The following is a 10,558-nucleotide window of genomic DNA, read 5'->3' as shown; positions in this document are numbered from 1 at the left end:
TAGCCGCCGGTCTCCGCTCACTCTAGCTCACTCTAGCCGCCGGTCTCCGCATACTCTAGGCCCCGGCTCACTCAAGGCCGCGGTGTGTGACGCCGTTTCATTGTGAAAGCGAAACTACTTTGTTTGCTCGTCGCTCCGGCCGGACAGGGCATCAACAGTATGGTGAGGGGCGTAACATTTCCGTCACACGCTTGAGGTATTCGGCCAATCACAACGCACTGGATAGCTGGCCAATCAAAGCACACCTCGCTTTTTCAGACCGATGAGCTTTGTAAAAATCGACGCGTTTCAAAAAGGCAGGGCATAGAGGAGAAACAATAATGTACAGTATGTGGAACATAATGTGTTTTTTTGAACCTTAAACCACATAAACACATTGCATTACACCAAATACACAAAATAATGTTATTTTTAGCAACAAATGACCCCTTTTTCATCACATGACTATTTTCAGACTTTTTTCTGCTCATAATTCAACCATAATCTCAGCACATACAGAGATAAATAAAATTATTTGTTACAATTTATTTATTTATTTATTATAAATTGTTAGTGAATTATGAACAATTTGCCATTGTATGACTTTTTTTCTGGTTTTAAATTCATAACATTCACAATGCAAGGTCTGAAAATGACTTTATTGTAGTTAATGTTTCACTCTCGGTTCTGATCCATGACACTGAGTGAACTGGAGGAAAACAAACCTCTCTGGAATCTAATCACCAAAACCCTAAAGTACATTTGCTTTCCTTATCACTGCCCTCCTGTTATTCATTTAGCCCTGCTAATTGCCCAAAACATGCTCTCTTGTCAGAAGGCATGATCAATAATTATGACAGGAAGAAAACCACAAACCATGATAACTGAAGTGAGTTTGCAAATTCTGCTGCTGTGCACCGAACCTGTCGTCATGATAAGAGAAGACTGTATCTGTGATTTCAGCTCATCAATCTTCTCTATCTGCAGGTGTTTTGTGTTTGCATTTATGAAGCATGATGTCATGGCTTAATGGTTAAGGATCCGGGCTGCTGGCTTCAGGATTGTGGGTTCAACCCCAGGTGGAGAGACCTAGAAACTGGAGAGCTGCCGAAATTCCAGTCCGACTCCATCACCATTGTGCCCCGGAGCGAGACACTTAACCTCGGGTTTCTTCAAGGAGGCAGTTCAGTCATTTCGGATGAAGCATCTGCTAAATGGCCAGTAAAATAAACTGTTTTTACTATTAAAAAAAAATAAATAAATCCAAGACAAGTTCTCTCAAAAATTGTACTAATTATACTTTTTGTCAATTTGAATTTGTTCACTCACTAAATGCAAAATGCCTCATTCAGCCAATAAATTCATCAAGACAACAACAGTTTTCTTGTTCAGCAAATTTTAATTCAGTAACACAATAAATGATTATGTTGTATCAATAGCTGTAGTTTTATAGTACACTCAATATCTTAAGTGACTGCTATATTTATTCTTGAAGGACCAATCATCCTACAAAGCAAAGACATCCAGGATATAGTTTTAAACAGTTGAACACACTGACACACAAACCTCAGGAACAATGACACCCAACAAATGTAAAAAGACGAGCTCTTAACATCACAACACAAGTAACTAAAAGGATATTTCACACAAAAATTAAAAGTGTTCTAAACCCGTATGAGCTTCTTGAACACAACAGAAGATATTTTGAAGAATGTTGGCAACCAAACAATTGGTGGTACCCATTGACTTCCATAGTATTTCTTCCCATACTATGGAAGTCGATGGCTACCAGCAACTGTCTGGTTACCTAAACATCTTCTTTTATGTTCCACACAAGAAAGAAACTCATACGGTTTGGAACATTTGGGTGAATTCTGTTTAGTCTGATGTGGGTTTTATGTAGTTTAAAGAAAACTGCATTAGTATTTGAGACTCAAAACCTTTTGTAAACAGTGTAGCGATTGCATTGAATCTGTCTTATTTTTTACATAGAATACACTAGATAAACTGACACTGCATTGTCACCAAAGACACAAGAGTGTCATGCTTTTCCATTTGATTTATGCATCTACACATTTTCCATGTAAATTCTTGAGCAGCCTCTGTAAATATTATGTAATGTTTACCGACAGAGGTAATGCTGTTTACAGCAGTAAGATCATACCGCCTTTAATCTTGCTGAGTGACAACTCAGAAAACCCATTTACTCAGCTAGTAGTTAACATCATGGGTGGCCTGCCTGTGTAATCTCAGACATGGAATTCCAAGTAACAGTGTCTTCCGAGGCTTTGCCGTGGTTTTCCGTGAGCACAAACTCTATGGTCAACTCTGTATCCCTTTGTTGGGAACAGCCTTTTGTTTGGCCACAATGAACAGCTACATATTTTACAGTTTACTTACACGTTAGAGTCTCAAATACTAATGAGGTTTTCTTGAAACTACATAAAAACCACCAGATGTTGTCCCAACTAGTCAAACATACTCTGAACAAAAAAAAAATTCATATTGCTGAAATGTTAAGGGTTTGTGTGTTCCCAGCATGCAATGCTTCATTAATACATTTCGCGGTTACTGTGATAGGATTATTGTTTTGCAGTTTGCTGACTTCATTTTTGTTGTTGTTTTGCCATTATTGTTAGCTATTTGTTGAGTTGTGATGTAAATTTGTTGATTGTCACCTATACTTGATGTTTGTGTGTCGAGTCTTGAGGCCTACAGATTTAAAACTATATTTTCGCTTTATAGGACAATTGCTCCTTTACACACAGATTTTCTTGCTTAGTATTTTTGTCTTTCAAGATGCATTTACTTGCAAATGACTTGTCTGGAATTGTTTTTGCCTAAAATAAGAAAAATATCTGCCAATGGGGCAAGAAAAATAATCTTGTTTTGCCTTTGAATTATTTTTCTTACCTCACTAGCAGATATTTTTTCTTGTTTTAAGCAAAAACTAACAACATTTTGATGCATTTTTCAGAAAACAAGACTTAATATCTCCAGTCATGTTGCTTCTCAAATAAATGTATCTTGATTTAAGAATGTCTATAAGTTTATAATGGAAAACAAGACAGTAAGGAAATAATTTTTGCAGTGGCAAACAAAGATAGCATAGTTCACTTAACATCTATACAGCTATTAAAACGAATTAATTTATTGTTACTAAGAGAGCGTTTACACAACACCGTTTTCAGCTAAAAACTGAACACTTTTTGTGTTTTGGCTGTTCATTTACACGACAACACCATTTTGGGAGCCTGAAAAAGCAAGCAATTGAAAACGGGATTCAAAGTGCAAGTTTTTGGAAATGCATCAAGTTGCCAATTTTTAAGTTTTCTCCATTTTTTTTTTTTACAGTGAGGCAGAACAAATACTGCATCCCGAGCAAGCATGTGCTATTAAATTGTGCCACATGTTGTTCATCTCTTCAAAAGCAACATAGATCTTTTATACCTTAGATATTTTTTAAGCTTTACAACTTTGAAATCATACAGCGCTCCAAAGCAATATCAAAATGTCAGAGGTCTCAGTCAGCAACACAACAATAGACATAATTCCCTCTCACCCTAAGGTTCAGCTCTGTAATATCTCTCTCTTTTTGGCATTGTAGCCGTTTTTATGAACACGCTTTGATGACCTATTCCCATCCCGGGCCCCAGAAGAAAAACAGCCCCCGAGAGAGCCGGGAAAAGAACATGTACAGAGTCTCCGAGACTAATGTCACCCAGCGCTCTCATTCTGCACCAGAGGTGACACGCCGTGACATCATTTCCTCTTCCCAGCGAGGAGCCGCAGCATCCCTTTATTCTTCCACTTTCAGAGTTATTTGGACTGTAATCCTTCATAACTGCTTGTTAAATCAAGCGTAACGATGGACTGAATTGAGTGGCCTTAAAGCCGACTTTCCGTGACACGTTTTAGGACCTTTTTCTGGACATATCATACAGTAAATGATATATAAACCACAAACAATGCACAATTGCATTCATTTGTTGTGTTTATCCTTTACTTTGCATCCATACATGCAATTTTCAATCAATCAAACTGAGAACACGAGGACGTGAGAAACTAAATCGAGTGCCCGAAATGAACTGGGATTTGAGAAAGCATGACTTATGCATTGACCCACCTTGTTTTGCGCGGCTCGAACAATGATGTCGGTGAGAATCTGACATTTCACTTTGAATTACCAGCGGGAGGGAAATTGCTTTTTTGCTGTGTGGCTGATGGGCCTGAGAGAACATTATCTATTACTCGGGCAAACTTGACCAAATACTGAGAACTATGATTATGGTCTGTCTTCCTCTGTATTATTATTATGCTAATTATGCACAATGTTTGGTAAATGCATTTATGTGAGAATATTGATTTGTTTACTTGCGTCACAAACTGACTTCTGCAAACAGTAATAAAATTAATATAAGGAAAGTAAATATGGACTGGTAGAATTATTTGTACTAAATACTGTGGATTTATTTTAATAAAGCAACTTAATTAACCTTAAAATAATAATGTGATGTCCCATATGGAAATGTAAAATATGACATATATTGCTCTATATCAAGAGTGATATTGCCATATGTTACCTATAAGGTGTATATATATTATATTATGTTATATTGTATATAATTTTCATATACATTCTCTGGGTAGATAAAAAAATATAAATGTATGAATTTCCCATGGTCAAATTTGTATATGAACATATGTTAATAATAACATCATATGTAATGATTGTATGTAGCAACCAAAAGTATTACATATATGGGGTGTATATGTATATATATCAAATTGTTCTAATTTGTAATAGGCATCATATGTTTTTACTTTAAAATATATTTCATATATGTAAATATATACATATATTACATTTGAATAGTATGCTATTTTATTGTATTTTATTTAATATCGTTGTTTATATTATGTACAGCACATTGGTCAACAGATGTTGTTTTAAATAGTGCTTTATAAATAAAATGACATTGCATATGTTGTGGTTTGATTTACTTTTTTGCAAAAAATCACAAACTCCCAAGACTGAATGGAGCCTCTAGAGGGCAGAGTTAAAACCGTTAAATATTTACTCTTAATATAAAGCTGCATTTTATTCTGAAGGCGGACTTATATGAGAGTGTCTGAAGAGTATTCCACAATGGATGCTCTCGATCAGCTCTATAAATGTGTGTTTTGTGAGTCACTGTAAAGTACATTTTTAAAAGTATGAGGAGATGTGCTTCAAACCTAATGGCTCTGGCTGGTATTTTACTGTCGGTCCAGATATCTCAAGCGAATGACCCTTTAACAAATTCTGTAGTGAAAGCACACAGTAATGTGGCATGAGCTCGTCCAGTTCTTTTGTAATGAATGGCTGGCTGCAGACCGAAGAGAGATAAAGCTGAATTAATTCATATGCTCCTGACATTCATGCATAAATAAGGCATTTAGTGCTCTTTGCATATGCCCCATTTAGCAGAAGTAAATTTTTTTATTGATATGGCGGTAAAACTGTTAAGAATCCATTATGCTTTTATTAATTGGCCTGATATTAATCAGCAGCAGCAGCAGTGAATAAATAGATTCATCATATTTTGTAGCCGTTCTCAGCTGGTGGGTGTCGATCCAGAAATGGGTTCTGATGGGTCACGGACAGCAGGAGAAAAGCAATGTGAAAGGCACATAATTGTCGATCCAGAAATGGGTTCTGATGGGTCACGGACAGCAGGAGTAAAGCAATGTGAAAGGCACATAATAACTTACCAGCTTTTAAAAGCTTTTAAGCGTCAAAGGTCACGTGTCCAGTTAAACTCTGAGTGCAAAGTTCTGAGTGCAAATTCATGCCAAATAGAAATCAAATCAGACAGACTACACACACAAAAAAACTATTATTCCACACACAGTATGTTGTGCAGTGAAAGGCTTTTTTTTTACTCTCTGCACATAGCGTTAACATTAACGTAAGAATAACAGAAATCAAATGTAAAAACAAAACAACAACAAGAAACAAACAAATAAACAAAACTAAACTTACAAAACAACCCAGATGATATAAAATATAAGCTCGCCTGCAATGAGGAAAAACATATGCAGAACACAATGTGTGTGAATTATTAGTTCAAGAGAAAATCATGCACAAATATTAAATCTCAATGTTTGATTTTAAGGACATTTGTGCTTACTTTCATATAATACTAATTTGGCACAGTGTTGAGTTGGCATTGATGTAAACGGCGTTATTTATTGATGGGATACTATTATTTAATTATAACATTATGAATATTTTTTATTTTCCATTTACATTTTTAGTAATTTAGTCATTGTTTTTAGTAGTGTTTGTTTTGTATTTAAGTTTTTTATGGTTTTAGTTTTTTAGTTTTAGTATGTTTGCTGTGTTTTTGTCATTGTTATCAGTTTCTTTTATATATATCTATATAGTTTTTATTAATACATTTTATTAATTTATTAAGTTTTGATATTTTAGTACATCAATTTAGTACAAATAATCATTTATTTCAGGTAATGTCTATTTTATTTCAAGTAACTTTTTTTTAATAGTTTTAGTTTTTAGCTTTAGTTAACTATAATAACCCTGGATGTAAAATCTACACTGGAAAAAAACAAAAAACTAATTCAATGTTGTAAATAAAACAAGGATTATTGGAGTGCATGTTACAAGAAAGTACTTTTTTTGGTTACTATTTTGTAGTATTTTGGTTTGTCTACTTCAAAATGTCATGTTTAAATCACTGTGTTATTTTCTTTGTAACTCTTTGTGAAATTTACAAGCAATTTCTGAGTGAGAATTGTTTCTACACCAATATTTTTTTTTCAGTGTAAATCCTGATGACAAACAGCCAGAGAAGCTTTGCTCTAATCAGACCTAAACAGCAACATCAACATCAACATAAACTCACCTCTCTCTCAACTCAATGATGCTGTCACTCAGCGGTTGCTAACGATGAAAGGCTTGTCAGTCATTGGTACGACAGCTCTTCTCCTCCATTAACAAAGACGTTAACAGTCTGAGCGAATGATGGGCGTCCTTTGGAAAAAAAAACTCCATCAATCTCGGCGTCTCTAAAGCGCTGAGTTCAGGCCGGCCTTATGAAGCGAAACAGAAGTCAGGGAATCCTTCTTTGACACACGCTAGTAAAACCAAATTTAAATTGTAAATTTATTCTGCCCATAAACCTTGACTCAGTGCCTTTTTAGAGCATCTTTCTGTGATAGATTATCCTAGAGAATATGCAGGGGTTAAACACAACACAAGGATGCTACAAAATAAAAAGCCGTTTTTCATGGCCACAGGCCGACTTTAGACCCACTCTTGATATCGGCGCTAAATTGTTTCTACACCAATATTTTTTTTTCAGTGTAAATCCTGATGACAAACAGCCAGAGAAGCTTTGCTCTAATCAGACCTAAACAGCAACATCAACATCAACATAAACTCACCTCTCTCTCAACTCAATGATGCTGTCACTCAGCGGTTGCTAACGATGAAAGGCTTGTCAGTCATTGGTACGACAGCTCTTCTCCTCCATTAACAAAGACGTTAACAGTCTGAGCGAATGATGGGCGTCCTTTGGAAAAAAAAACTCCATCAATCTCGGCGTCTCTAAAGCGCTGAGTTCAGGCCGGCCTTATGAAGCGAAACAGAAGTCAGGGAATCCTTCTTTGACACACGCTAGTAAAACCAAATTTAAATTGTAAATTTATTCTGCCCATAAACCTTGACTCAGTGCCTTTTTAGAGCATCTTTCTGTGATAGATTATCCAAGAGAATATGCAGGGGTTAAACACAACAAAAGGATGCTACAAAATAAAAAGCCGTTTTTCATGGCCACAGGCCGACTTTAGACCCACTCTTGATATCGGCGTTAAAAGTGATTTGCAGCACCGTATGTGGCAAGGAATCAAAACTTAATTTAGGCTGATAAAGATGCTATTTCAGAGCCAGATAAAGTGCTGCATCATGGACACGCAGGTTTCGGGTCTCTGCCGATTGTCAGATTTACAGGCCTGTTTTTTCTGCCCCATAAACGGCAAGTCTCCTTGCCAGGCGACACTGGGAAATCTTAATGGATTCATTTGTCAAGAAGGCCTTATTTACAGTCCACCTTCATTACGGCGTTTCTCCTGTAAGACCAAAAAAAATCCACCAGTCAAGATATCGATTTACCTGCTCATCGCCACAGTGAGTCACTGCGCAAAAACGGACGGAGCCCATTAACACGCAAAATATACTAGCTGTCTCACCTCGCCATTACTGTAATCATGAGAAGTAATCTTGGTGTAATTTACATAATTGGAGCATTTAAAAGTTGCTAAATAACACCGCAGAGCCACGTCTGCAGGGACAAAATGAGCCACAACATTATACAATATAAAACAATCTGTCAAATTCCTTCATTATGTTTTGCTCAGTTTCTCTCATTTTTACAAGGCTTAGGCTAAATGCCAATGGAACGTGAGAACATTTCATAATCAGTCGTCCTTTAGGGTTTGTATCTAAAACACATTCTCATTTCTGATTCAAACATGATCTACACCGCATAAAATACAAAATCCTATAAAGGAATAGTTCAGCAGTGAATGGGTGCCGTCAGAATGAGAGTCCAAACAGCTGATAAAAACATCACAATAATCCACAAGTAATCCACAGCACTCCAGTCCATCAGTTACCATCTGGAGAAGACAAAAGCTGAAACAAATCCAGCATTAAGATGGTTTTAACTAAAATGCGAGTCCATAATAACGCTTCCTCCAGTGAAAAAGTTATACATATTAGTTTAGAGCTGTTTAAACGCTGCTTGATCTGTGCAGATTTCTCTCCTGATTCACACCAGAACACTTTTTCACTGGAGGAAGTGTTATTATGGATTATGGACTCGTATTTTAGTTAAAAACATCTTAATGCTGGATTTGTTTCAGCTTTTGTCTTCTCCAGATGTTAACTGATGGACTGGAGTGCTGTGGATTACTTGTGGATTATTGTGATGTTTTTATCAGCTCTCATTCTGACGGCACCCATTCACTGCAGAGCATCCATTGCTGAGACACTGATGCAATGCTACATTTCTACAAACCTGATGAAGAAACAAACTCATCCTAATATTGGATGGCCTGAGGGTGAGCACATTTTCTGCCAATTCTCATTTTTTAGTGAAATAAATTTCTGGACACTTCCGTTAACCCTAAAACACAACACAATGCATAATTTAAAAACCAGTGCGGAATATTCCTTCATATTAACACGGTACACTGTTCTCTATTTCACAGGCGTTTATTTGAGTGTAGTGTACTGTATGTGTGTGAGAGCTCAGGTGTGTCTCCTGTCAGATGTCACAAACCTGGTGGCGAGTGATTCAGCAGCGGATCAAAGCCGCAGCACAGCCATAAAAACGCCAGTAAAAAGGTCAGTCCTGACGGAGCTCAGCGCCAGACCCCACGCACCAGCGGAAGGCTGTTTTCACTTAGGATTATTTTCATGGAGAAACAAACTGCTGTTGTGGCCCAAACGCACCTCCACATACAGTATTAACTCACGACTAACAATCCAAACACATCTCAGTGTGGCATTACTCTGATTGTTCAACAACAAAGTGAAAACTTCTCTGAACTAACTCGGCAATTATAAAAATAATCAGTACTATAGCAACCATTATATATGCTATAATTTACCATTGTGCTATATAAATAACCTTTTTGCCTTGTCTAAAAACTAAACTGCTAAAATAACACTGAATCAAAATCAGCCCTATTTACTGTATTAATACATGTTTCTAGACAATCATTGCACATTACAAATTAAAAAAACATTGTGTTTTTTGTTTTAGAGTCTCTATTCATATAGAGACGCTTTACACCATCCAATCAGTTCCTGATGGGTAAAATCAAGTGTATTTTAAAATACATCACATTAGGGAAAGCAAAACAGGTTGCATTTTATTTTATCTTTAAAATGTTCTTTTTGGCAACTGTGTTTTAATGAGTCGAGTTCACTAAAATGATGCAGTGCCATATGGTATCCTCTGCCGGATTGTTTGGAAAAGGCCTCATTTTCCCTCCTTTGGGTATAACCTTTGAATACTGTTATTTTTTTTTGAAATTGGACACTTTTTCAGGTTATAATCAATACTTATTCAACACCTCACTTTTTAAACAGGTCAAATCGCCCCTGCAAATCATCATGGCTTGAATTTTATGATTATTGAAATCGACACTCACAGAACTAGAGCAGCTCCTGTTCCTGATGGGTAAAATCAAGTGTATTTTAAAATACATCACATTAGGGAAAGCAAAACAGGTTGCATTTTATTTTATCTTTAAAATGTTCTTTTTGGCAACTGTGTTTTAATGAGTCGAGTTCACTAAAATGATGCAGTGCCATATGGTATCCTCTGCCGGATTGTTTGGAAAAGGCCTCATTTTCCCTCCTTTGGGTATAACCTTTGAATACTGTTATTTTTTATTGAAATTGGACACTTTTTCATGTTATAATCAATACTTATTCAACACCTCACGTTTTAAACAGGTCAAATAGCCCCTGCAAATCATCATGGCTTGAATTTTATGATTATTG

Source organism: Sinocyclocheilus anshuiensis, unplaced genomic scaffold (assembly GCF_001515605.1).
Source record: "Sinocyclocheilus anshuiensis isolate Anshui unplaced genomic scaffold, SAMN03320099.WGS_v1.1 scaffold116, whole genome shotgun sequence".
NCBI classification, from domain to species: Eukaryota; Metazoa; Chordata; class Actinopteri; order Cypriniformes; family Cyprinidae; genus Sinocyclocheilus; species Sinocyclocheilus anshuiensis.
The sequence above is the reverse complement of the archived record's forward strand: the minus strand, read 5'-3'. Positions refer to the sequence as shown.